This window comes from Periplaneta americana, chromosome 7 (genome assembly GCF_040183065.1).
Source record: "Periplaneta americana isolate PAMFEO1 chromosome 7, P.americana_PAMFEO1_priV1, whole genome shotgun sequence".
Taxonomy (NCBI): domain Eukaryota; kingdom Metazoa; phylum Arthropoda; class Insecta; order Blattodea; family Blattidae; genus Periplaneta; species Periplaneta americana.
The window spans coordinates 69,647,022-69,672,660 of NC_091123.1; positions in this window are offsets into that span (position 1 = coordinate 69,647,022).

Below are 25,639 nucleotides of genomic sequence, written 5' to 3' on the forward strand. Positions count from 1 at the left end.
GCTTTATCAACATCTTAGGTTATTTAGCGTCTGAATGAGATGAAAGTGATAATGCCGGTGAAATGAGTCCGGGGTCCAACACCGAAAGTTACCCAGCATTTGCTCATATTGGGTTGAGGGAAAACCCAGGAAAAAACCTCAACTAGGTAACTTGCCCCGGCCGGGAATCGAACCCGGGCCATCTGGTTTCGCGGCTAGACGCGCTAACCGTTACTCCACAGATGTGGACTTCACAATGTCAACAGGGTACAGTATTCCAAAAAGAATCCTAATCTCTAGCTCGTTTGTAAGTTTCGCACCCGTATTCCGATTCATTTTTCATTAGGCGTATATACATTTTTGCTACTCACAATAATATTGAAAATCATTGATTTAAATATAAATAAATTAAAACAATTATGCATTTTTGCAACTTCGACATTTTTTGTGACTCCCCTGTGGCATCCCAACAAATCTCCATAATCTTCTTATTTCATCGTGGGTGTAGCGTAGACCAGCCAGTACAGTAATATAGGCTACTCGTATGTAATATCGATGGTCCAGAACCAGACTGTTCCAAGTCTATTTTACTTTTTTTTTCAGAAGAGCTATTCTAAGCTCCTGACATTTAAAGTTTCATGAAACAATTTGGAATAGCTTCATAACAACCTTATGGAGGGAAATATTTATAATTTTGTTCGATTCATATATGCAGAGAATAACTGGAACACAATGAAACACAGATTTCTTTCTTGTAAAAAGTTGGACTTAGAACAGTCTGGGTCTCAGCCATCGATATATTAGTTTGCTCCGTTATTTTAAAAGTTTGGTGAACTAAATAAATAAATGAAATAAATGCCAAAAACTCTCAAAATAATAATTTGACTGTGTTAGCTCATTTGGAAGTTGACTGAAGTTAGGCTATATCACAGTCTAGTATATAGTCACGAAGCTCAATACGTAGTAAGTATGCATCCCTAGATAGTTGCTAACCACTAGGATCGCTACTATCGCCTCATTACAAAGAATGCGAAATAGTACCTGCACAGTCTATTGTTCCTAGTATTCTCATAAACTCAAGCTTCGTGACTGTATATACTAGACTGTGGTTATATGTTACAATGACTGCAGAAACATAGGCTATGCATCAAATAAATACATGAGTCTCCAAGGGCGCCCGTAGGATCCAATCTCAGTGGTAGCAAGATGTTAGAAAATTAGAGGAAATGGATGGATGAGGAGAGAGAAAATTGAACATAAAAATAATCAGTTCTGAAATCTAAATTACTTTGCGCACACATTCAAAGTTTGAAGTACTGGCTCTTGTTGAATTGTTTATCGATGATTTAAGGAAAAACATGTATGGAACTCAAAAAGATAAAAAAAGAATCTCGTAAAAAAATAAAAAATCTCAGTGGTAGCAATTGCTATCATTGGCTACCTCCTGCGGGCGCCCTTGTGAGTCTCAACACCAGAGTACAACATGTTCTTGACTTACAGTAGGTACGCCTACTGATTGACAACTGAAATTTTATGTGATTTTTTCAGAAGCAGTAATATGTGCTGCTCTTTTCCGGTTAAAGATCATACTACTGACTTAATGAAGTATGCTCCTAAAGTAATGTGTCATGAAAAATCCCTCAAGCCCAGTATCTCAGAATTGAATGTTTAGTGACTTACATAGACAGGCTGTTAAGTTATTCATAACATTATTGGGTTCGCCGACATACACCCAGGCCATCGGATAAATGAAGTCGTGTGGACTCATTTCCTTGTCCTGAACTCAATGGTTTTTATCGCAGAAGTTAATATATTTCAATTATAGCTATCTCAATATCTGAAACCGCTTTCCAACCGTGAAAATATCACTTCCTATAATGAATCGTAGCGGTTGCGTAGCGATGAGTGATGACACAATAATAAATATGACTGGATTACTATTGTTAACGTCACTGCGATATGAAATGCTATGCTGATTATTAAATTTATTGTTACACTTAAATATACTCTTTACCTAGAATTAATAAGACAAAATAATAACATTTAGTCTAGGCCGTTTCCTAATTTTACTGCATTTAAATAAAGTGATACTATACAAAATATTTAATACCTTTACGTTTAAATTAAATTAAGTTACTTAAATAATTAACAGTAAACTGTAAAGGTTTTTAATTTTTAACATCCTAAACATAAAATTTATGGAAAAATTGTACGGTTAATTTAATGAAAGCTACAATTTGCACAAATCATGACTGATTTGGGTGCCTCCAGAATTTGGTATTTATTCTAGAACAGCGATTCCCAAAATTTTTGAAGGTGCGACCCACTTTTGGGTGAGAAAATTGTGGTTGAGGGGTTAGCGAGTCTAACTCCGAATCCACCGGGCCCGGATTCAATCCCCGGTCAGGACGAGTTGCCTGGGTGAGGTTTTTTCGGGGGTTTTCCCTCACTCCTATGGATGAATTTCAGGTAACTTTATCAGGCGATTGGAACCCCACTCATGTTCGCCACTTACTTTCCTCCCCTATCATCCTTTCATTCATCAACCCGTTACTTCTTCTGGTTTTCACAGGGGCCCTCCGAAGCTGCTGGCTCTCTCGACCGGCCTCCATGGATTGTATTCAAGTGATGATGGATACCTTCTGCAATGGAACCCGGGGCAGACCTTCTCGGGGGAGGACTTCCGCCTCGGACCGTTAAGGAAGCCTTGGAGGGGGTTGCCGAAGCAGGAGTGGTACATGGACTCTGTTGGCTGTATGGACCAGTCGTTAAGAGGTCAAGGAGTTAGGTCGGTGCGCGTAGAGAATCGGTGGACACGCAACTCATCCCATATCGGGGGGTGTACAATAGACCTCAGGTCGTAGTGCGTGGGATGTTCCCTCCCTCCTAACAAGGAAAAAAAAAGATCGTGAACAACGATAATTTTACTCGAAACCAGTAGATATAGCTCGCGCAAGAAACGATTACCGAAAACCAATGGTGGCGTTGTTGTCTGTTTTGACGTGTGTATGTAGGCACGCCGAGGGAGAGAGGTGCGGGCCGATGGAAGTACTGTCTCTTCCAAGAAGATGAACAAATGAGGACATCGCTGTGGAAATAAAGAACGTAGCAAGAGAAAAATTCGAAGATAATTAAACGCGCAACATATGTTTACGAATGAAATATAATATCGTGCGATACACGACACGCATTCACAAGCAATGGAACAAACTAAAGTCGTAATGTAACTATCACAATGCAAGACTGATTTTATCGATGTCATTTCTCTTCCGACTGTACTCTTGAATATCATTCAAGTCATCTCGTGACCTTTCCTGTCGCCCGCTCTTCCTTATCGCAGTGTTTGATTCGCATTCCTTCCGTCGGTAATCCGTGCTTGCGAGACCTATACCACCTAACTTCTAATGTGCCGATACCTGCAAAACGAGAAATTACAATATGCAAACCTATTTTTAAATTCTTTTTAGCTTTTTAGACGCCTTCCTTTTTGATATATTTTTCCAAATACTTAGACACTTTAAATAATAGTTTGTGAGACAAAAATGTTAAGATAACAGTCAGAGATAAAATCAATGGATTTATAAGGAAATTTGGTTTTTTGTAGACAACACTGAACAAAAAGAAAATTTATTCATTCTAGTGCATTAGAAAACTCACGGAAAATTTAGCTACAGATTGTTTTTGCGGACATACAATTAACTTTGCACAATTTTATACAACAATTTTTGTAATATCTTCCGGAAGACATTTGAAACAATCATGACAGTGACAGATAGATACTGAATCCGTTTCTAACAGTTGCATTCAATTGCCTGAAATTAAAAAAAAGTAAGGAAAAAACTTATTGAAATATGCGCTTACTGATGGAAGGTTAAAAGTATAATTTTTTTTCATAGAGCGTAGATTAGTTTTAGAACAAAAGAATGTAAGAATACCTCGAGCTTGCAAAAGAAAGTCTTACAGTTTTGATAGCATTTGCAAACTCGTACTTATCCAAAATAAGTTTTCATTCTATGATTTCCATCAAAACAAAAGCCAGAAATCTCCTTCAAATTGGAAATGATATAATTGTGTGTATATTGAATACGGTGCCAAGATTTGAGAAGCTACTTTATAAAAAACAGTCACAATTATAGCATTAATTGAAGGGTTCAGAGCCATACTGGGCCAAGCGCCATTTATTAAAAACGGAGAAAGCAAGGATTAAAGTTAAGTAAATAGCATAGTTTAATGAAGATTGATATATAATTTAGTTTTAATGTGCATATTTTATATTACTTGCTATATGTTTAATTGAATTATGGTATTCACTCAATTTTAACCCCTGTTTTATCCGTTTTTAATACAAGGCGCTTGGCCTACTACGGCTCTGAACCCTTGAATTATTTTTTACTTTAGTTATAACTACTGAAACTTTTTTTTTTGTTTTTATGTTAAATTTTTTTATGATTCAATGTATTCATTTTTTATTTTATTTCGTAAATCATCTCGCGACCTCTCTCAGATCTTCACACGACCCCCCAGGGGGTAACGACCCACACATTTGGGAACCACTGTTCTAGAAGATACACAATATTGTATACAATTACGCTCTGATTAAGAGAAATTATCTTTCTACTTCCCATTAATTCGAATTTTATTCATTGTGTGTAGTCTGTATTAAATATAGCTAGCAAATTATTCTACTTGAATACACACGCTGTCAGATAAATCAATGAACCTATTTTCGCGCCGAAGATTCGCGCTTCATATCTTGGTGAACAATTAGGGCGTCGTAGCAGCATTAAAAATAATAATAAATTACATTTTCCCTGTCATAACTTAATTATGTGTTAGTAGTTCATAATAAGTATTGCAGAAAGTAACAGAATACCGTTAAAAATATATCGTACAGAATTTTCATGATCGAAGTGATGATTGCCCAGAGGAGTTCCCTGAATTGGGTTCAGCATCTGAAATAATACATCTACTTGAAAGTTCTGTAAGTCGTTAGTAGGGCAACTCAACTATTAGCAGGACCATATTTACTCATGGACAAGACCCAGGAAGGAAAATAGAAGAGTGGTGGTTCCATTTATAGTACATTATGCAACGAGCCTATAATTTTCATACGAGCGTCTTAATTACCATTATAGGCAAGTTTCATACGACTTTTTATGCTCGACCATATTTCTAACTTGAAATTATTCATAAGTATTCATGTTAGGATTATCTAAGTGAAGAGCGGAACTGACCTTCTAAATTGTGAGATGTGCGCAGACGCGAAAGTATTGATTTTTTCCGAGGGACGAATGTCATTGAACTTGATATAATCTAGAGAATACATGAACATTAATATTGATATAACCTGGAAATTGATTTAGAATTGAAAAACGAGATGACAAATTGAATTTATTTGAATATTATTTACAATTAACGCTAATTATTATAGTAACAGAACATAACCTTCTGCGACAGTACTGGATTTCTAGCCTCCGTGACGTTTCGCTAATTGTCTTTCGATTGCATATCCGAGAATAATCGATACTTGCGGTTTTATAATGGTACAATGGTGATTTCACATTGGCTGAACAACTGAATTATAATGAATAGGTGTACTTTAATGAGGTGCATTAAAGGGCTACTACCAGGTGTATAATTATTATATTTCGGCATGGTACAGCATAAAATATTTTATGACATTCGCATTAGTGAAGTTCGAAAAAAAATATACCTGCAAGAAAAAGGCTATAAATTGTTACAAAACAAGCATTTCTCCAAAACGAATATTTACGTTTTTTCGTATATTGTCACAAATCCAGCTTAACGCTCGAACATCAAATTTAAGAAATCGCCTGTGTTATATACTTTCTTCTAATCGTGTAATAGTCAATTAAATCCTACTCGAGTTTTGATTTTCTCTGGATAAATCAAAACTTTTTTTTTAATATCCAAATTTATTGAATCCTATTTTACTATAAGGTACATTAGGGTTATAATTAAATACATTGCAGTTACAAATAAGTACACAAATGTTACTAATACATAATATAAACTATATTATAATAATTATAATTTATGTTATAATTTATAACAGACAGACAATTATATCACATGCAAGTACATACCTAAGTATGTAGAATATATTATACACAGCAACATATATATTATATAAAAGCAGACGTATTACATAAAATTACATACATATGACATAAAAAATTAGTGAGATTATTGTTGATAAACTGGTAAACTGTGGAAAGTAGTTGTGAAATTAAACATTTTTCTGTTATGTTCAGTTTTAAAATATTATGTAATAACACTTCCTATTAACGAATAATAATAATAATGATAATAATAATAATAATAATAATAATAATGATAATAATAATAATAATAATAATAATAATAATAATAATAATAATAATAATAAAGTAACAGTTTCAGTAAAATAAAGGAAATTAATACTTGAGGAAAAAAATTCGCTCCGGCACCGGGGATCGAACCCGGGTCCTTGGTTCTACGTACCAAGCGCTCTGACCACTAAGCTATGCCGAATTCAATCCACAGCACCGGATCGAACTTCCCTCCTTTAATATTTTCCCTTTATGACCGGACTCCGAGTTAGGCATACTAGTATATGTTGACGTATATGTCCAATGTCAACTGCCATTATACTAGGAGCGCACTCAGCTGAGTTCGATCCGGTGCTGTGGATTAAATTCGGCGTAGCTCAGTGGTTAGAGCGCTTGGTACGTAAAACCAAGGACCCGGGTTCGATCCCTGGTGTCGGAGCGAATTTTTCTCCTCAAATATTAATTGTCAATGTTACAGATATTATTCTGCATGACAAATTAATAAATCTATAATATTCTCATAGCTGCAGTGCATATGTCTGTACAGATTACTGTGCACTTAACTGCGGAATCTCGGCCAAATAAGTCACTCAGCTGAGTGCGCTCCTAGTATAATGGCAGTTGACATTGGACATACTCGTATATACGTCAATACATATGCCTAACTTGGAGTCCGGCCATAAAGGGAAAACATTAAAGGAGGACGGTTCGATCCGGTGCTGTGGATTGAATTCGGCGTAGCTCAGTGGTCAGAGCGCTTGGTACGTAGAGCCAAGGACCCGGGTTCGATCCCCGGTTCCGGAGCGAATTTTTCTCCTCAAATATTAATTGTCAATATTACAGATATTATTCTGTATGACAAATTAATAAATCTATAAAATAAAGAAATCCCAAATCAATAGGGTATCTAATTATAAGTAGGCCTATTTATTATTTCCCTTACTTCATATAGTCTTCTTCGTAGAATATTGATTCAGACATATGCATATTTACCATGTTCAAAATCTATACGGTGTACAGCACGAATTCACAAGGAAAAGCAAATATTGAAACGGGTCCTTCCTTACTTGAACGGTAATTAGATATACAACCTGGCACACAAGACATTCGTCACATTTTGTAAATTACAGCCTATACTACCAACAAAATAAATAACGGTAACTGAATATATGACGCTATAAAAGTTCAAATTTTTCACATAACCTAAAAATGCCGCCACGTCTCAAACGACAATCCAAAAGCAGTACAACGTTGCTACACAAAGATATAATTTTCTATTAATGTTTCGGACTCGAGACTTTTATCTTAAATAATTGAAGAACCGCTTAAAGCTTACTTTTAAATCAAAATCACATCATCATAACACAAACTTCCATGCTTCTATGTCTACCAAAAGCACGCCTCGTGTGACGTCATACAATCTGAACTGTCAACGAAATTAGGCCGGAACATCATGACGGCCGCAGATCTACCCCATGTAGTTGATGATGATGATGATGATGATGAATATGGAAATTTTAATCCTTAGACTATGGATTCCGTATCTCAAGTTGTTTGCCTAGAAGCCCTCTATATTCAGTGAAAATATTGGGCCGTTGTTCATTAGACGTGGTTAAACATTCACAATGTTACGTTATAGTTCAGAATTTTTGCTAGTGTGTAGTATAATATCAATAGCAGCAGTAGTAGATTTGCTGTAAGCAGTAGAGCATACTGTATTTTGTTTTACAATAGAAAAACTCGGTAGTCGAAGAAAAAAACGATAGATTTGGGCGATTTTGTGTTGCTGTTTAATAAGGCGAATAGATTGCAACGTCGCAAAAACGTCGCTTTTTCACCCATGCGCGAACGATCTTCGTTCACCCGCACAGATGTAATTTTTATACTCTGATCACCTATGAAAATTTGTCACGGACTTTGTAGACATAGGAAAAGGTTACACGAACGTTACATGTTTGCTTTACAGGAGGTAATGCGGAATAATCTGAACCTTCAACTTTGTTCCAACTAAACGATTCTGTCATTAAAGGGGTCTAGAACATGAGACCTTTCAATCAAGTGTCGACCAATGGAAGCTACCTGTTGCTAGATGTCTGGTGCAGTCGTGTGCACACGTTCGAGAGCCATCATTATACGTATTGATTATTGACAAAGCTCGGTAAACCGCTCTAATTGACTGTCAATTCCGTAGATTTTGCAACTCAGAAATAATAGTCTGTCCAGAGCTGAAAACAAAACCTGACAGCAAATGACAAATGAACGTTTTGGCAGCGCTAACGGTAAAGAATTACATAGTATTCTGAATATGCAGTGTTATAATATACCCTACTGTAATACACAACATAGTAGATCAGGCGTCAGTTCCAAAAGTGCGAAGTCAAATGCTGAAAAGTGAATGGGATTTTTTACAGAGAACCAAGCCTCTTTGTCATTAAGATTAAATTAATTATACAAATATTTTTCAATGGATTATTGAGTTTATAACTTATTCTACTATAATTGACTTTAAGTCTAGTCAAACACAAAACATATTACAGAATTTTATGAAGAATAAACGTTTTCGCCATGACGGCATCTTCAAGTCCTGAATCATGCAATGTTCTATGAACATCTGTTTCATGATCAAGGATTAAAAATATGGTATACAAACTATATTAAAGCAGTTTACAACAAAATAAATCAATTTACACAACCTGCGTTTAAGTTACAAAAGAGTAGATTACTTGAGTTTATGTGTTCACACTCTCTAAATATTATAGGATTAGTTGGACAACTTAACGTGACATGCTATAAGCATTATTCAATCCTGACATTATACGTAAATACATGATTATCAAATTGACATCATAAGGTAATGAATGTTAAGTTGAATTATAATTTAAAACAATTGTAAAACAGTCTTGAACTGGGTTAATGTATGTACGCAATTCGTTTCTTAAAATGGAGCTTTACATATATCAATGCATCAAGAAAATTTATACTATAAGTCACTAAAACCGTTCATATGCATTATAATACAACTTTTATTGATCAAGGCATGTATGTTGCACCGACATTATATCAACCAAGTTACTTCTGTAAACATCAATAAGATGCAATATATCAAGTATTAAACTTAGTATAACATCAGCATTGAATTTTGAACAATTTTTATTTTCACAAGACAGCGTTTTTCGCTCACAACGCCCAATGGAACAACGAAAACATTCACCAACTTAACGATTCTTTATATCTGTTGTTTCATAAACCACTAGATAAACAGAATTTCCCTCACATTTTTTGCTTAGTTTTCTGGAGGTCTTCTTCAGCACGCTTGACAAGTTATCTTCTCAGAGTAGTAGCTTCATACATGTACATATTGATATCCACTGATGAAATTGTTAATTTCGGAAGCCATGAAGTGGAAGCTTTACATATATAACAATGCATCAAGAAAATCTATATTTTAAGTCATTAAAACCGTTCATATACATTATAATATAACTTATATTGATCAAGGCATGTATGGTGCACTAACATTAAATCAACCATGTTACTTCTGTGGACACCAATAAGATCCAATATGTCAAGTACTAAATTTAGTATATAACATCAGCATTGAATTTTGAACAATTTCTATTTTCACAAGACGATGTTTTTCGCTCACAACTCCCAATGGATCAACAAAAATATTCACCAACTTAACGATTCTTTATATCTGTTGTTTCATAAACCACTAGATAAACAGAATTACCCTCACATTTTTGACTTAGCTTCCTTGAGGTTTTCTTTAGCACACTTGACATGATATCTCCTCACAATAGTTTCCCTTGGAGTCGGCTTCATACATGTACATATTGATATCCACTGATGAAGTTGTTAATTTCGGAAGACATGAAGTGGAATACCAGCAGAAGTGAATACATTAACCATTTCTTCATATTAGCTTTGGAATCTTTCATACGCTGCAGTACTTGAGGTATGGTACTGATGCATATGCTGCTAAGACCGCCTGAAGTTGAATCACAGTCTAATATATATACAGTCACGTCGCTATAGTAGCTTATAAAATGGTCACCTAAACGCAAGCAATCTGCATAAATTAGGAAAATTTCTGTTTAGAGTTAAAATTAGATGGGAAGAGAAAGTCAAAGCTTTAACGGAGATGGAATTATAAATGTTGAGTAGTTACACGATAAGAAACTACGAAGAGTAGTCAATGAAGTAATAGAATAATTCTTAAAAGAGTAGGAGTTTTAAATAAAAGAGGTATACTTAGGCCGTGTCTCAAAGCTCAAGTCCAAACTACACACTAGGGAGCTTTGGAAATGTATGCTTGAAACATGGCCTTCTTCATAGATTATTTTTCTAAAAACCATGACATCGCTGTGCAGTACTAAATTAAGAAGACAGTGTCCTAATGCAGTTTCATTATGAATTATGTGGAAAAAGATAAGGACTTAATATATTACAATAATGTTTAAAACATTGTACAGAAGGTACTAACAATGCCAGTGTTCAAAGTTAACGTGTTATTCTACATTATATTTACATTATTTCACTTCCAAAGCATTTTCAGATTTCATAACCCCAATTGCTGATGAGGTATCCATGTTTGTTTAGTGAACAAGTCAACAATGAAGCAAGCATTTTCGTTTACTAGCTACTACGGACTTGATTGCTATGCACTAGGTAGCTTTGGATCATAACTTCTGACGTCACATCCGGCTATTTAGTCAACAATCTAGTTCACTTCAGCTAAAAATGTAGCTTTGAGACACGGCCTTATTAGTTGATTATGATTATTACTTTATCATTATTATTATTATTATTATTATTATTATTATTAGTAGTAGTAGTAGTAGTATTATTATTGTAAACAAAGGATACTTATAAGTTCAAATGTATTAATTTTTTGTTATATTTGTATTGAGAGTGATGGCGGATTAAGAATTGGAATACATCTAATCCGCCATGACGTGAACAATGATTGATGAAATAAATAAATAAATAAATAAATAAATAAATAAATAAATAAATAAATAAATAAATAAATAAATAAATAAATAAATAAATAAATAAATAAATAAATACATAAATAAATAAATAAGTAAATAAATATACAGTCACGTAGCTTGAGTTGTGAGGGTGCTAGGAACAATAGACTGTGCCGGTACTATTTCGCATTGTCAGTAATGAGGTGATATTAGCGATCTTAGTGGTTAGCAACTATCTATGGATGCATATTTATTACGTATTGAGCTTCGTGACTGTATATACTAGACTGTGGTTGAACTATGTTCTTTGCTCTGTTTCCGAGATATGTTTGAAACTTTCGGCAAGGTTTTGCACAATGGATTTCTTTTTCAAATTAATATACTCCAAACATGAGTGCATAAAATCTTTCCCTTTTCAGCCACTAAGTAATCTGACAGAAACCCGTGAACCCTTTGTACTGCACTTATTGATGTTTTGACATGCTGGTATTGAACCGCTCTGATTCAAGGTGCGCACTTACCAATAAATGACATTTTGTCCTGTTTTCCTGTTTCTCACAGAACTGCAGTTTTATTTTCTTTAAGATATCTATGTTGAAATGCATTTATCAGTCTTATCATTGTTTATGAAATTTTTAATTCTTAATTACAACAAATGTAAACAATATTTATATTAACGATTAAAACTAACACTAATATTTCAAGAGTTGTGTTTTATCTTACATTTTATGCTTTATTTCTAAAATTATACCTTATTATTAAAGCCCGGATTTCTAAGCAAAATGCATATTCTTTTCCACACTTTTAAAGCAGAAAGGTTGTACTCCATAAGACATACCTAGACAAGCAGTGTTAACTATGTTTGATAGTGCTTATAAATGCTTATTTCGCAGGAAAACGTTTTTGCTTACTTATTTTACTATTTTTAATTAAAACAGCTTATTTTACCCAACTCTGTAATTTAAAAAATGCATATTTCACTCCTAGCCGTCATATATCACTGATTCCCTTTTTTATTGGCTAAAAGAAAATTAACTTCAGTCGAATGCGTAAGAAAGCAATGCAAGGGTATGACTCAGGATGTTGTGAAATAATACTGCGTAGTTATAATGAGGAGAGAACCTTGGGATTCCTCGCCAAAACAGTGTCAAATTTCTAAAAAGCTTTCTGGTGAAGAAACAGATTTTGAAGAAGAATTCACCGAAGAAGGACTGTGGTGCTTTTCACATACACCTGTGACGTCATGCCACGTCGAAAGAACATTTTCACTTTACAAATCATTCTTCACTGACAGACGCAGGAGCTTCACACAGGAAGATCTCAGGATGATCTTTCTTGTATACTGCAACAGCAAGAGTTCTACGAAACAAATAATTTTTCATAATATTTCCGTGTATTTATTTTTGCTTATTTTGGTGCTTATTTTTTACCATTTTTCGTGCTTATTTTACTGTTTCCGTGTATTCGTTTTTGCTTATTTTGATGCTTATTTTCACCATTTTCTGTGCTTATTTTACTGTTTCCGTGTATTCGTTTTTGCTTATTTTCACCATTTTTCGTGCTTATTTTACTGTTTCCATGTATTCGTTTTTGCTTATTTTCACACTTTTTCGTGCTTATTTTACTGTTTCCGTGTATTCGTTTTTGCTTATTTTGATGCTTATTTTCACCATTTTTCGTGCTTATTTTACTTTTTCCGTGTATCCGTTTTTTCTTATTTTGATGCTTATTTTCACCATTTTCGTGCTTATTTTACTGTTTCCGTGTATTCATTTTTGTTTAGTTTGGTGCTTATTTTCACCATTTTTCGTGCTAATTTTACTGTTTCCGTGTAGCCTATTCGTTTTTGCTTATTTTGATGCCTATTTTCACCATTTTTCGTTCTTATTTTACTGTTTCCGTGTATTCGTTTTTGCTTATTTTGATGCTTATTTTCACCATTTTTCGTGCTTATTTGACTGTTTCCGTGTATTCATTTTTGCTTATTTTGGTGCTTATTTTCACCATTTTTCGTGCTAATTTTACTGTTTCCGTGTATTCGTTTTTGCTTATTTTGATGCCTATTTTCACCATTTTTCGTGCTTATTTTACTGTTTCCGTGTATTCGTTTTTGCTTATTTTGATGCCTATTTTCACCATTTTCGTGCTTATTTTACTGTTTCCGTGTATTCGTTTTTGCTTATTTTCACCATCTTTCGTGCTTAGTTTACTGTTTCCGTGTATTCGTTTTTGCTTATTTTGGTGCTTATTTTCACAATTTTTCGTGCTTATTTGTTTGATTGTGCTTAGAAATCCGGGCTTTATTTATTATGCTTTTAAAATTAGTTTCATATACACTCGTAGATAATCAAAATCATGTTCAAGGTACAAACCGCAAGTCTAAGGTGTTGTTATATTTTTTATGCTTTTGGGTTGCTTTAATAATAATTATTAGTATATCGCAATTCGAACTATCAAGTTTCTTCTTTGTTTATTAATAGGTCTACATTAGAAGACGGAGTAATAACAATGGACTGTGAAACCAGCTGTTCGGGTCTAAATAGAAGGACATTGTTTCTGCCGACCACCACTACCACCACCATAAAACTGGACATTTGCCTTGCATATATTCCTCCATGACCGCACACTGCCATCACACTGAAGGTTGTGGTCAGTTTTGGGGTCACCCACTGCCGTAAAAGCAATGACTGCGGTTGGTGAGATTTCTGTACTCTCGAAAGTAAGCAACCCGCATGACCACTTTCCACAATTTCCGACTGAGGTTGAGCGGAAATGTTCAAATTTGTATAGTGCAATTTTGTTTGCAGCAAGTAAACGTGATGGAGAGCGAGGTATTAATGAAGTAAACGCTGTAACTACACAGTACTGTTAATGTTGATGCAACAAATACAAAATATCTATAGGGAATTGACAAAAATACCTACTTATTATTCAGACAACTTTAGAAACAAAACATTCATAGGCGTAGCTCAGGCTGTAGGACGTTTGCCTGCTGATCCGGAACTGCGCTCGAGCGTGAGTTCGATTCCCGCTTGCGCTATTGTTATTGTCGAATTCAAAAGATTAACGTCGGCAATCCTTTGATACTCAAGTTTACACCGCTCACCGCGTATTTGTTATTTTACTTGTGTTTCTTACTCGCCGAGTCAATTGTTATTAATTATTATACACACAGAGTCTTTTTGGATCAGTGGAAGGAGGGGTCGAGATCAGCAATCAGGTCTTATCTTCACCTTAGAAGCGTGTCACATATCGGATGACTTATAATAAACAAAACAATCAGCCAGTGTTGCAAGGGAGAACTCTTTGACTTGCCGACGTTAACCATTTGAATGAAATACCTGATTGGGGGTTTTTCGAGATTCTTTCCAACTATAAGTCGAATGTTAGATAATTCCATGGAGAATTCTCGACCTCTTCTCGCTGTCACAATTCCATCGATGCTAAATAACGTAATAGTGAGACAACATCTTTAAAAAAATAAATACTGTAATCATATTATTGAAAGTACAGCAGTGGTTTCCACAAAAGGGAACTGCAGAATTAGATTTCAGGTGGAAAAAGCAGCCATGGAGCGAATTATCTCCAATTTTCTGTGCTACTCTTAAGACACGGTTCAACTTTTCTTTCAACTTTTAAACCTTCAGACAATTCATACAAGAGTGAATGAAACGCATTCAATTGTGCATGTTTTTTCCACTAGAAATGAAGGGCTTGCAGTAATTGAAAGCTACCCATTCCCGGTGGGTATCTCGTGCGTATTAATGCAACAGCAGTATGCAGCGAGCAGCTGATCATTGTAGGTGGCCTTGAATAAACTGAAAATTGCGTTGTTTGGTGATGGACTTTTAAAACTGAAAATGACGGCAAATACTATTAGCTTTATCGAAGATTATCGCAAATACGAGTGTCTATGGAGTGTTAAACCACAATTTTGCGAATCAAGTAGGCCTAAATATCGAATTTATACACCGTGTCCGAAATGAAACCTACCGATAAAGAAATGAACTAACTAGACATCCATAAAAGTTACATACGGCCAGCTTGCACAAAAATGTAGAGAAACTCAACAAGTTTTTATGTCGTGAAATTGGCGAACCTGTTATTCCTATTGTTGTGTATACACAGATTGCTTTCCAAACTGGCCACAGTATAATACTGTGAACTGGCTCCATTCACACTGCAAGAAAAAGTGCAGTGCTGTTATTGGTTAGCAGAGTTTAAGTTTCCAGTTACAGTTCAGCGGAGATTTCGTGAAAAATACGGCCGTGCAGCTCCTGATAGGCACACCATTGTTCAGTGGCACAAACATTTGCTAGAAAATGGAGACATGGTGGCGGCGGTAGGAAGAGGACGTCGGATGAAAACGTCGAAGCCATTCGTGAAGCATTCACACGAAGTCCACGGAAATCTGTCAGGCAAGCAAGTCGTTATTTTTTAACATGAACGATGGATGGTCTTGGTGGTCCTAGTGAATGGCCCCCACGATCTCCTGATCTTACACCATTGAACTTCTTTCTTTGGGGATTCGTGAAAGACCGTGTCTACAACACCAGAGTGGATAATATTCAAGTGTTACGTCAAAGGATTATCGACACAGAAAGATCTGTAACTCCGCAGATGTTACATAATACCTGGAGAGAGATTGAATACAGGTTAGATGTGTGTCGTGCTACTAGAGGGGGACATGTTGAGATTTACTGATGGTGACACAAACTTGTGGAGTTGATTAATATTTTCCCCTAATTAGTTTTTGTGTCATAGTTAAGGAATAAATTATTTAGTATCTTTATCGGTAGGTTTCATTTCGGACACGATGTATTTGATATTTATTCATTATTATACATATATACGTAGTGAATATGACGTTCAACACGACGCATTGTTAGACACAAAATCTACATGTATCTTAATTGAACGTTCGTTTTCAACTTGATTCTATCAATATTCTCTCCATGTTGCATGCGTAAACGCATGAAAAATTGAACAGTGTAGATGCACCTTTAAGGCCAGTTGTATATAGTTGACTGGAGATTAATTTAGAACCAAGTTCTGAAAATGAACTGAGATTACGACTTGGTCGCGTTGTATAATACTGAACTCGGTTTACATCAATCTAGTTGAAATATAATCTGAGTTCTAGAAAGTGGACGTTGAAACAGAGCAAAGAAATGAATTACATTAGGAATTACAATGAGCTACATTACAGTTGATTACTGTGTACTTTTCAAGGTTTTCCGGTGAAAATGATGTCTCGTTTGAGTCAGGATGTCTAAATTGAACGTTCTCTCAACCTGACAGGATATGATCGGACAAGAATTAAACGAGGCTATTTCCACAAGTGACAGCTCTAATATCGTAGCTGAAGAAGTTCCACAGATGACGTCATTTATCTGCTTCACATCTTCCCAATCGGACTTCCTTTGCAGAATCTTCCTGAATTTGACTCTGAAGGCTTTGCCCATATCTCCAGAAATTTTATTCAGGACTATTTCTATACATCTCCACTGCTTTCACTAGCTCTCTGACGTCCAGCGATGATATGATAGATGACAGTGTAAAATTAGTTCATATGAAAGCAAGTCTGCCGCTATTTTCGGGTTCGTCACTGCAATTTTAGCTTCTGCATTTCAAGCAGTATCCTCTTCATCAAGGCCTTCGATTACTTAAAAAAATACAATTTATCAGAATATTAACAACCCGTCATCGTAAACAACAACTTGTTACGAATCCATACAATAAGCCTCGGAATGGGACAGATTTTCTGGCACGACCACAGCAAACCTTTGGAGAGGCGGAGACATAGATGGGAGAATAATATTAAAATGGATTTGAGGGAGGTGGGATATGATGATAAAGACTGGATTAATCTTGCACAGGATAGGAACCAATGGCGGGCTTATGTGTATGCAGCAATGAACGTCCGGGTTCCTTAAAAGCCATTTGTAAATAAGTAAGTACGTAAGTAAGTATTAACAATTCAGAAGGAGTGAAGAACGTAGGGCCTACTGAAGAACACATGACGATGTGAAACATTTTCCTTTATTCCATAATCACTTGAAACTATTTGCTATTGAAATATGGACATGAAACATGCATTTATAATTTTGAGAACAACTTATCTCTCGAATTTTCACAATGCTCTCTGCATAGTACAATCGTTTGCTGTCTGTTCAGACTATCATGAGTGGCCTGTTACTCTCTGCCGACCAGTGAGATATATTAAAGCAAAAAGTAAAACTAAATTGAATAAAAAAAAAGTAAAAATAACATTTTAGGCTCTTATTTAGTATTTAACATTTATTTACTTAACCTGTAGAGATAAGTCCAGGGAATTACAACTACTGTACAATATGGTGAATACTACAATTACAATAAAATCGAAGCACGAAAAGATTATCTATTATTAAAGGCTAGACATTTTATTGTAGGCACTTATCGCAAAATTGGCGCTAACGATCAAAATAGGCTTTCATAGGCACTAACAAATGTCTTACCTCTCGAATTTTCACAATGTTCTCTGCACAGTACAATCATCTGCTGTTTGTTCCGACTATCATAAGTGGTCCGTTACTCTCTGCCGACCAACGAGACATTAATTAATTAATTCATTCATTCATTCATGTGTTCTGCCCAAGGGCAGGTCTTTCACTGCAATCCCAGCTTCCTCCAATATTTCCTACTTTCTGCCTTCCTCTTTCTCTTCTCATATGATCCATATATATCTTAATGTCGTCTATGATCTGATATCTTCTTCTACCCCGAACTCTTGTCCCGTTTACCATTCCTTCCAGTGCATCCTTCAGCAGGCAATTTCTTCTCAGCCAATTCCTTAGCCTCTTTCTGATCAGTTTCAGCATCATTCTTTCTTCACCCACTCTTCAACGAGATATATCTAAGCAAAAAGTAAAATTAAATTAAATAAAAAAAAAAGAAAATAACGTTTTCTACGCTTTAATAATATAATAAATTAAGCTTCTCATATGAAAAGATTGCCAGAGTTGACAAAGCGTATTACATATGACTTGGAAACACACCTAAAAGGTAAAATAATTTACATTTGAAACGGTTAGGGAATCGAATATACAAAGCATCAGAAAAATTTACACCGAAGTAGCTTTTGTGCTCATTTTCAGTTAAGAAAGGGATAGTAGTATCATCAGATATGTTAGAATAATTTGAATGTCATATACAGCGAGAAAAATAATGGTACGGATTTATTGGCATTGATATCTAAACCAATCAATAGCCATCGGTTAAGATAACTTGAAATTTCCATTATCACTTCCATACAAGTGATTTCTCAATATCTGAACCTATCCTTTGAGGGCACTAATGGGTATTTCCTTCACAATGCTGTGTGTTAGCCCTAGGTTTTTACATTTGTTGGCAAAGAAGAAGGGTATGATATCTCGTGCTCCCACCATCAGACCTTTTACATCAATGTGGGACAGGCTTATCGAAAAATAAGCGTTAACGGTCAAAACAGACATTTAGAGACACTAACAAAAATGCGTTTTCTAACAAAAATGCGTTTTCTTCTTGATAATATGGTCCAAAACGGATTTTTAACTTTACTCTATGTTTAGCAGTTACAGGAACAAATTGGGATTTTGGGAAATATCCCCAGCTTAATGATAGCTAGATTCATTGACGATAGTAGTTCGTAAGTGAAACTGCGGAAAAACGGTATGAAGTTGAACCACATTCTAGAAAAAAATTAATTTCAATGGAAATTTCACAATGGGCACGCATTTAATTCAAAGATCTCCTTTAAAGCGAAATTAACATTCCCCGTTATTTAACACATCAGTATTAAAGTGAACTCTCTTGCTGGATAAGAACGGGTAATGATTACGAAGCTAGCTAGCAACGTGTTTGTAACAGTGACACAGACTGCATTTCTCTGGTAGCATTGTGTGAAGGCTGGTTCTGTAACCTTGGCGTCAAGGCAACATTCCTGTCAGTGTCGCACTCCAATTAAACTCGAGGTACCAGGCCCGGTATACGTAAGAGAAGACTTCGAAACGCTCAAGGTGCGTTCAGTAGAATCACACTCACACTTTCTCATTATAGACTTACTCTTACTCCCTTCTTATCTGATGGAAAACTGCATTACAATGAAGTGTCGATGCTTGTGGAAATGAAGAGTTAGGCGCAATAAATTATTATCTCTGCTACTACTAAACAAAATTAACTTTAAATCCGGAGAGGAGAAATAGAGCGCTGTCAGTGAAGTTTTTTTAATAGTTGCAAAAGCAATAAGTAAAGCCCACTGTTTGGCCACATTATACACAAGTTAGGTTTGCAGTGACTATATTATGCTCAAGGGTACGGAAAGGAGTTCTAGGCAAGGAAAATAAAATGGAAGATACACTCCATTTTATTTCAAGGAGCGCAGTTCGGTGGCTCCTTTAAACACCCACTTACAGATTTATGACTTCCTACATAATCACCTCTGACATCCATCCTGTCCCCTTGTTCCAACATTGCACAGTTGCCACAATCCTGGTGACTCTCGAAATGAGACTGACGGGATTCTTGGAATTCGGAAAAGATGCGGCAACTCTGCCTCCACGTGGATTTGGCGTCACGTCAATTGTTCTGAACGAGGGTTGTGATTGGTTACTGACAGGAGACGACAAGATTTCCGTCACAGTAAGGAAGACATTTATTTATGACAATCAATTAGTAGGGGGGGCAGTAGAAGGTCTGTCGGCAAATTCCTTTCTATGAAACTGCACTCCATGAAATAAAATACAGTATACGGCCAACAGATCCCTCCCGCACTGCTTGTGACGTCATCTACCATCAAGGTTGGGCCTTTAACATGCCCCGTACTATGGAAAGCAATGCACCGAAGATATTTATGGCACTCATAAAAATACCATTGCGATCCCAAACAATTTTTCAATTATTGTGGGCCCTTTAGACATTGTTAAAAAGCTTATTTCTTTACAATGAGGATATGAAAATAATACAGAATGCCTCTCTAAGAAGAATATTATGTTATTGTGCTCACATTACATAGTTGACGATTTTCTTAATTTTCTTCGCTGTCTTACGGCTACTTGTAGAGGATTTACTTTTCTGCTCTTGTCGGCGTTTGTTGAGAGCTTTCATGATGATCGAGTTCTGGAGTATCAATCAATAACGAATGGATCTATAGGCCTACTAGAGATCTTTTCGTTCAGTATATTAGCAAATGTCTGTGCTACGTTTTCGAACTTGTTTAATGTAGTCTCATGCTACTCTTCAAAACACTTTTCAAATATGTAAACCACACTAAGCCATTCAACAGAAGGACGAATATTTCTCGTGAAACACACTGTAACCAATCGGATTTCTCATGTTGACAGTTTTTATTTCTTCACTACAGAAGAGTTTATTGGCAGTATACACACATCGATATTTCTTCTTCAATCGATATGAAAGATAACCGGCTAACATTTCAATCAATTCACTAGTCGAAATTTCATCAGAGAATAATTCCTCCCTCAGGGACTCAAATCAGCGCGCATTCCGTAAAGCGAATTCTAGCTATGAATTGGGAAATTATATATAAGAACTTAAGCAAAATTGATTGCTTTTAATTATGCAATGAATGCTATTATTAATTTTAAACCCCAGTTTTTTCAAAAACATACTAGAATTAAAGCCTACAAAACAATGACGAGACCAATTGCCATGTAACAGTGAAGTTTTAACCATACGTAAAGCGATGAACACCGAAACACTGCCAATGAATTGAAGTTTTAAATAGGCCTAACTGTAGTCACTACATTAGACATGGAGAAAAATACTTACATTTTAGAAGAAATAAAAATCGATCTAACTAGTGGCTTGTGCAGCAAATGCTGCAAACTAAGTCCATTAGACGTTCAAATAAACATTTTTCAGATTTATTTTCAATGAAGAATATCAGACATTTGAAAGTAATTTGCTTCCATAATAATGAAACATACTCCCTCTGAATGTTTTTCTATGCCAAATACTTTTTCTTGAACCTATCCACCTTCCGTTTTTGAGTTTCAACGCGAAAACGCAAGTAACAATGTCAGGACGATCAGTGGGTTTTTCATGTGGGAGTAAGTAAAGCAATAGCTATTTCAGATCATTGGGTATTTTAGGTGAAAGTTAAAAAAAAAAAAAAAAACGTCAGGTTTGCTATGCTTTCCAACAATAGACATAGCGTCTTGGTATAGCTGCTGTTTGAAATGTAGAGGGTAAAATCATTTTATCCTGCTAAAAGATATTGCTGAAATGATCGGGAAACTACAAAATTTTGTAGGCCTCTAATTTTATCAGTAATACCTTTTGGTGTTTCGTTAGAAACTGTAATTTTTGCGCTCTTTTGAGCAAATACTGAAGAGAATGACACATATAAATATCTACACCATACCACCATTAATTATATGAAAAAGACCCAACCTCACTTGATTAATAACTACTACTTATTACTACTTACTGGCGTTTAAGGAATCCGGAGGTTCATTGCCGCCCTCACATAAGCCCGCCATTGGTCCCTATCCTGAGCAAGATTAATCCAATCCCTACCATCATATCCCACCTCCCTCAAATCCATTTTAATATTATCCTCCCATCTACTTCTCGGCCTCCCCAAAGGTCTTTTCCCCTCTGGCCTCCCAACTAACACTCTATATGCATTTCTGGATTCGCCCATACGTGCTACATGCCCGAAACAAATGGAGATCTAATTCTCTTAGAATGATTTCTGAAAGAATATCTTGCTAAATACCAAGCTATCATCCAAGGGGAAAACATATTTTAAGTCGTCTGCAATGAGACCATAACAAGATATTAGGACTAGTACAGTACATGAAAGGAAGATGTTATTTGGCAAGACTTCGTTGATAGTGATTTGCAAGTTGTATTGTGATGACGACGATGATGATATTAACGGACGATAAAGTATTCTGACATAAACTGACACACGGGTATTTAGCAGGATGTTCACAGTTTGATAGTTGGGGCTCTTGTTCGTTGTATTGATTACATTCACGGCACCCGCTTAGCTGCTGTCCTGGGGCTCTGCAGCGAGGGCGAATCAAATCGCGCCTGTCGATACGACAATCCGTACTAAATTTAAACTAAATCCGTTGTTTTGATTCCTGGAAACGACTCCGCATTCGCTGCATAAAGAATATCGTGTCGAGCCTTAAGCAACTGTCCATTCCACTTCAACAATTACTCACTCTAATGAAGGTCTATTTTTCTTTTGGCTTTGTACCTCAGTTCTAGCTAGGAAAATCTTATTCTGGCATTCTTTGAATATGTTTTATCCAATCATTTCGGTTTTCTTTAATTTTTATGATTGAGTACACAGATATTGAGTTGAGTGCATATAACTTCAATCTGTTAATAATCTCGACTATTGGCCAAGAAAGAATTCGAATTTGCAGCAGATATTTGTACATTCTTCATTAATTTTAGCAAGGCATTTGACAGTATAGAGAAAACATGGAATTGCATGAAAGAGTTGGGATACCATTGAAATTAATTAATTTGGTCAAAATATATAAAAATAAATCCAAGGAAGCAATAAGAATAGAATTACAATCTTAGATAGGGTGACCAGATTCACATCGATAGAAAAGAGGACACAAAACTTAAAAAAGGAGGACATTGTTAAAAAAAAGAGAAGAGAAAATATGTACTTAGATTTAGACTTAGGCCCATATTATACTTTAAATTACGTCAGTATCTATTTTATTACAAAATATTTAAGTACATATTTAGGCTTATATCATACTTAAAGTACATTAATATTACAAAAACAATTATGATAAAAATAATAAAGCTTTTACAGTTAGCTACATATGAAAGTCAAGGGAACTGTAATTATTAAAAAGAACAGAAAATAACTATCCTATTTAGATTTAGGCTTAGGCCTATATTACACTTAAAATTATGTCAACATCTCTTTTGTTACAGTATACTTAAGCTAAAACTTAATAATATAAAATGATTTTACAGTTAACTACATATAAAAGCCAAGGGAACTATAATTACCATCATAATACATAAACATACCGCAAATAATGTGAGTTTAATATTATTTGGTATGCAAAGAGAGTTATGATCGTTGGCAAAGAATATATTTTGTCGATGCCGCTGCCACCTACAGGAAAATTACTTGAAAAAAGCGTAAAATCAGATAATTTCAAAATAACAGACATACATTGAATTTACACAAGTAAGGTCAGATTCAACAGTGTTCATAAATAAGATATTAAGCATATAAAGATATAATTTATTACAGTTGTATGAACACTTTTTGATAATTATATTAAAAATTAAAATAATCAGTTAAAAACCAAACATGTTTGGAGGAATGCTCCTCCATCTTCAGTGGCATACCACGACGCTGGTTCAGATGTTCGACCGCGTATCGTGGTATGCCACTGAAGATGGAGGAGCATTCCTCCGAAACATGTTTGGTTTCTAACTGATTATATTAATTTTTAATTTAAATATCAAAAAGTGTTCATACAACTGTAATAAATTATATCTTTGTATGCTTAATATCAGACATACAAGTTACGAAAAGGAGGATATTTCTTGTTTTTTTTTTTAATCTGTCCGGACCCCGGACAAAGGCCTAAAAAAGAGGAAATGTCCGGAAAAAAGAGGACGTCTGGTCACCCAAATCTCAGATCACTTCGAAGATAAGTCAGGCGTTAAACAAGAATATGCCTTGTCACCCACCCTACAGTAATAGGAAAGGTCATTAGAAAGATAAATCCCATAAACATAGGTGCACAACTTCAAAGCAAATTTAAGGGATGAAGTTACAGGAGAATGGAGAAAGTTATACAACGCAGAACTGCACGCATTGTATTCTTCACCTGACATAATTAGGAACATAAAATCCAGACGTTTGAGATGAACAGGGCATGTAGCATGTATGGGCGAATACAGAAATGCATATAGAGTGTTAGTTGGGAGGTCGGAGGGAAAAAGACCTTTGGGTAGGTCGAGACGTAGATGGGAAGCTAATATTAAAATGAATTTGAGGGAGATGGGATATGATGATAGAGAGTGGGTTAATCTTGCACAGGATAGGGATCGATGGCGGGCTTATGTGAGGGCGTCAATGAACCTTCGGGTTCCTTAAAAGCCATTTGTAAGTAAGTAAATAATTATTTGTATTTTTACTTTATAAATTATAGTTCTAACTAATTATCTTTTCATTTCTAATGTAAGTACGGTATTCAGATTAACTGGTAAATTAGATAAGTTTCAATAATAGTATTTCACATTATTATTATTATTATTATTATTATTATTATTATTATTATTATTATTATTATTACTTATACATTTGTATTAATTGTAGATCTGGTTGAGTGGAAGAGAAGGCCTTAAGGCTTTAACTCTGCCAGTAAAATAAAATAAATTATTGTTACTGTTATGTGAGGCAGTAAGATCATAGGTGTATCCCGATCAGAGATATAAACGACTGCGCTATATCCGAGTCGGAATGCAGTGTCTTCTGTGCTTTTCTAAGGCACTAAGATAAATTTTACAATAAGACTAAACAAAGAAATTAACCACGGACCTATTGTCCTCTAACATTACATTTCGACCTTTTCCAACTTCTAACAGTGTTCATTACTGATGGCATAGCGCCATGGCCTTAATATGGACTTGTTATAAGAACTGCGGTTCGAATCTCAACTCATTCTCAAGGTTGTCAGTCACATGGCTTTGAAGTTCGATTATTAATACTGGTGTGGAATGTGAAACTCATGTATGCTAATACCTACATTAGAGCGGACAAAATTGCTTCTGTGAACGCCAATAAGATCTAGTGTATTAAATTTACTATAACATCGACATTGCAGTGCCCAACAATTTTGATTTTCACAAGACGAGGTTTTTCATTCACAACGCGCCCAGTGGAGTAACAAGAACATTCACCACCTTACGATTCTTTACACCTATCTGTTGTTTTATCAACCACTAGACAGACAGAATTTTTCTCACATTTTGACTTAGTTTCCTGAAAGTCGTCTTCAGCACACTGCAAGATACCTTCTTAGAATGAGTTCCCTGGGAGCCGGCTGCATACATGTAGCTATCCACTGACGAAATCGTTGGTTACGAAAAACATGCAGTGGAGTACGAGCAGAAGTGAATGCTTCCAAGAGATCTTTCATATTATTCTTGGGTTTTTCCATACGCTGCCATACTTGAGGTGTAGTATTGACAACTATGCTGCTAGGACCACCTGAAGTTGAAATCTGTCCATCACTCTGTTGCCGAGATCTATGCTTAAAACTTTCCACATGTTTCTGCACAATAGATTCTTTTTCGAAATTAATACAC